The following is a 4,710-nucleotide window of genomic DNA, read 5'->3' as shown; positions in this document are numbered from 1 at the left end:
AAAAAAAACTCCCTCTAGCGCCTAAACGGTGAGAGAGAGAGCCAAACGGACGAAATTTTAGCCCAAAGGGCTCTACTTTCACGAGTTACCCCTTAGGAGACAATAAAAAAAATATTTTTTTTCCACTTCTTGGACCAACCCCTGTTTCTTTGTTACCCCCTCAGACCCACTCAGGGGTGGTTGCCAGGATTTGCACCAATCGTTTCGTTGTCCAGAAGTGACAACAATAATACCCTGAAAATTTCAGACCTCTAGCTCACGTCCTTCTTGGGGAACGGACAGACGGACAGACAGACAGACAGACAGACAGACAGACAGACAGACAGACAGACAGACAGACAGACAGACAGACAGACACAGAGGCGATGGCATAAGCCCGCTTATATAGCTTTTAAGCAAAAGAGCGGGCTAAAAACCTGCGGCTTTTCACCTAAAATATCTCGTGGGCGAGCTGAAGATGTTGTCACACAGCTTATCGGCTTCTGCTGTATGTTCCTTTATTCATTCTGCACCGAACCGCATTTAGCCGTTTCTGGGATTATGCCTACAGGTGACCAAATGACGTAAAAAGAGTGAATTTTCCTCAAAGACCTAACTTATTTGACCTTTTGGTAGGGGTTGGAAATCTACGGATGGGTCAAAATGGACTCTGCCGCTATGAAGTACAATAATCCAGGTGTAATTTTTAGGCTCTAGATTTTCACTTCACTCTACCACTCTTAGCCAAGAGTTCAAATTTTCCGTAACTTCGGTAAACCCAAACCTGGCATCAAGTGTGAATATTTTATTTACCTGGCAACATTCCAGGCAACCCTTGGTAGTCGGCATGCAGATTGACGCAGTCTCTAAAGGCGTAAGTCCAGAGCGATCAGCTACGTGAACAAGAGTCGGCGCAACACTCAGCAGCAACTTGACAGCGGTAGCATGGCCATTCTGAGCGGCAAGGTGCAGCGAGGTGGAGCCAGAAAGGTTCGGGGGGAAGTGTGGAATCAGAAATGGGTCGGCTGCCTGTACTCTGCTTCTCGTGGAGTCATCGCTGAGACAAATTCAGAGTTTTAATAGTGCCAATAGTAATTCACGGGGGAAAAAATGGCTTCGTTGTGAGGATCAATTTTGTTTGGTAGGTTAAATTCGACAGCTGGCATCGAGAATCCGAAACCCACAACCAGGAGTTGGTTGCCACTACCGGACATCAAAATAAGGGCGTTTGAGATATTTTTGCGACTAGAGGCGTCTGCTTTGTTATGGTTCAGACGAATGGGGTAATGTGCTCATAGAACAAACTTCAGCTTGGTTCTCTTCGTGGCAACCAGGGCTCCATAACTTAACACATGTGTTCCGTCACGTTATCTTAACTGTTACAGTTATTACTTAAACCGTAACCGTAACGTTTTACCGACCTCTGGGACGATAAGTTACTGATTTGTTTGCATGAGGGGGCGAAACTAGTTCAGAGATTGGAAGTTCGTATGTTAGAACGCAAACGAGCTTATTGTAATCTGTGTCCGACGAATTTCAGATCACCATGTCAAAACCTCTAACTTTAACGCGAAATTTCCAACGTTTTGTTTTACGTTATATAACAAATATTATTATACGTTACGTTCAGTTACGGACCCCTGGTGGCAACCAACTCCTGGTTGTGGGTATCGGATTTTTTTATTCCAAACTGCAAAATTCTTGAAAAGAATTTTCAAGCATTGCAAGGAAGTTTGCATTGCAAACTATTTCCTTTGCATTGCAAACTATTTGCTTCGTAAGTTGCGAATAAATTGTTTGCAAGGTTACGAACTAATTCGTTGCAGAGTTACGAACGATTTTCTTCGTAAGGTGCGAAGAATTAGTTCGCAATGCAAAGCATTTTACAACGCTTAAAAATACTTTGCGATGCAAAGAATAGTTCTTCGCAAGCTTTTTACAGTGCAGCTATCGAATTTAGCCTACCAAACAAAACCGATCCCCACAACAGAGTCTTTGTTTTTGCGTTTTTTCGTTGAGAAAATCTTAGCACTTATAGGGCTCTCAAAACCCCATCCCCCGGGGACCCGGGGACCCGGGTAACCCGGTTAGAAACCGGGTAAACGGATCTTACCTGGTAGACCGGGTAGACCCGGTCTGTAAAATTGCTCACCTACAGGCGTGTTTCCTTGGGGTCTACCCGGGTTAACCCGTGTTACCCGGTAAGACCCGTTTACCTGGTTCCTACCGGGGCGGGTGGGTAATCGGGTTACCTGGGTACGCGGGTAAAAATGAGAGCTCTTGTTCTTAAATAATGCTTACCTATGCAGCATAAGTAGTTCTTCCATGCATTGTACGTTGCCATCTTTGCTTGCAATCATGAGAGGCGTGAAACCCATGAAGTTCCGTCTGCAACCAGGGCACACCGACTAGTTATGCAATGCTCTTTTCATAGTCTCATTTTGTGTTCCCGTGGCCTTACCACCACAGCCCCATCGACATGTAGCCTCCCAACGAGAGCCGAACTCAAAGCCAATCCGGGATGGAAGGGCCTGTATCTGGCCAGATTCCTGCTTGACCATAGTATATTTCCTCATGTGATCCTATCTGATACGCCTCCCCTCCCAAGGGCTTCCGACGAGGGGGTAATCACTTGCGTACTAACTCGTACACCCATGTATGTTATTTTAAAGGCGATGTACATTGCCACAAATGGGGCGACAACTCAAAGTTTTAAGCCTTGATGTTGGCGATAAGATAGTCATTGCCCAGCACTTGGAAGTCATAATTGACATCGCCAATAAACTGGAAGTTCAAATAGTCACCGCCAATAAATGGAAGCAGTCATCGCCTCACAAAAGGAAATGATGTTTCAAACGCTAAATACGGAAATGTAAGAGGATTATCCGTAAGACACACTTGCAAGTAGCTTCCGACATAAAGCCTTTGTGTTGGCAATAACAAAGACACCGCCACAAGTTTGGAAATACCAATACCCTTGCCAAAAATTTGCAAGTAGAAGTTGTCAATGAAAAATACTACAAAGTAGATAAATGACATCTATCATTAGAAGTAACTTAAATGAACAACATCACTCTCTACAGCAACTTAAGTCCGACTACGAAAAGCCCTATACTCTTATATCCTCCACTGAATAGCCATCTATTTTCATAACTCACTCTCTGTTATTTCCAAATAGCACAAAGCAACCTCGTCCACCCAGAGTACCCAGCCAGAAATTGAAAGTCGACTCTACGTTGATTAAACGTCGACGTTGATAAACATGGGTGCATTTCTGGCTGGGAGTAGAGTGAGGTTATCTTTCACTTTAAATACTTGTGTCTTGAGTGAAACTGAGCATACCTTTAAAGTCCTTAGATAGTGTTTTGAATGAAGATTGTAGGCAAAGAAGTGCAGGCACTGGTGAACCCGACGCAAAAAGATTTGTTTGCTTTTAGTATGGTTTCGGTATGCTATCGGTTCGCGGAGGGTCGCGCTCGGTGGGTCGCTGAGCTTCGTCAGGCTCCCGGGCGACGTTTCGCCAAGGTTCACCGGAGGTTCGCTCCGGAGTGACCTATGTCCGTCATCGAGTCGCTCCGTGAGCGGACAGAGCTAACTGAGTATGCTATCAGGTTGCTCCGGAACAAACAGAGCGACCCCAGTACGCTTTCGGTTCACCTGGACAGCGCCGTGGTCGTCTGGTTTTCTCCTTCCCAGGAAACCCCAGCCGGGTGCTGGCGCTAATCCCTAGACTGGCGCACTTGCGGGCAGAAAAGGGGAACGTTCGGGCGGCCCCGGCACCCCCGAACTGCCTGTTGGCTCCTCTACGTTGCACACCGCACACTTTGGCAGTAGCCCAGGACCGATCTTACCAAAAACACCCAACCTAGGAAAATTGAAATAGTAAGCTGAAATTTTGTGGAGTTGTGCATTAAGATGTGTAGATCACGAATCCGTCGAGTCCCACCTTGGGACTGGTGAGGAACACCCGGTATTGAACACGAAAGGGCGTAAGTGCACCATTGTACGAAATCGATGATATCAACTGTTCCGTTCAACCTAGGAAGCTGCAAATAGCATCAAAATGACCGGGAAGAACTGAGGAACAAATCTATACCCCTATTGTAGACAAAAATGACCCACACCCATTCTAAAATAAACAATATTTGAGAAAATTGTTAGTACCGGTATTGTATCTTGGCGCTCCTCAGGTCGTAGCAAATATGGCAGAATAGTAACGTACAAATTGTTCATTGCAAAGTTGTGCGCCCATTCGTCACCTTGATGTGGGTGTTTTTACTTCACGGGGGACTTGAACCATTGCAGAGATATGAAGCCTAAACTAGCACGATGTATGACCCTCTGGGCGCGCTCCCGCCTCCGCTCCGGACCGCCGCCCCCCTCCACCGCCCAGCGCTCTCTCTCTCTCTCCCCCCCTGCACGCAGCGGGTGAGACAGAGACAGCGCACAGCCCGCTCGGCCAGTCCGCCCGCTAAGAGCGACATTTATAATGTTAAATATTTAACGTTTAGAAAGCAGCAATAAAAAAACTTTTTTGTGGAATGTATTCGTCTTGGATCGTACTCCAATATACCCGAAATTCAAAATTAGATGCGACAATTTAGAGCAACCCGCCAGAGAAAACAAGTCGTGTGTCTGGATCACTTTTAACGGCTGTCGTGGGTGAACGGTTTAACAAATTGTTTGTTCGGCATGTACGTTTTACTCAATAAACTGCATATTTTCCGACAC

At 45.9% G+C, this 4,710-nt stretch overlaps 1 long non-coding RNA gene across 3 annotated transcripts in view; it reads right to left on the bottom strand.

Moving 5' to 3' along the window:
• LOC127751217 (uncharacterized) overlaps positions 1 to 4,005 on the bottom strand; it is a 23,983-nt gene extending 19,978 nt beyond the window's left edge. Inside the window, exons 1-4 of one of the 3 annotated variants that reach the window (XR_008012026.1) lie at positions 3,926 to 4,005; positions 3,637 to 3,844; positions 2,281 to 2,367; positions 793 to 1,036 (exon numbers count right to left, since the gene is read on the bottom strand). This is a non-coding gene — a long non-coding RNA (uncharacterized LOC127751217). The other 2 variants (XR_008012024.1, XR_008012025.1) reach the window with 2 other exon arrangements.
• Positions 4,006 to 4,710: the final 705 nt, after the last annotated feature.

This window comes from Frankliniella occidentalis, unplaced genomic scaffold (assembly GCF_000697945.3).
Source record: "Frankliniella occidentalis isolate FOCC.00 unplaced genomic scaffold, Focc_3.1 Scaffold383, whole genome shotgun sequence".
Classification (NCBI taxonomy): domain Eukaryota; kingdom Metazoa; phylum Arthropoda; class Insecta; order Thysanoptera; family Thripidae; genus Frankliniella; species Frankliniella occidentalis.
The sequence above is the reverse complement of the archived record's forward strand: the minus strand, read 5'-3'. Positions and strand labels throughout refer to the sequence as shown.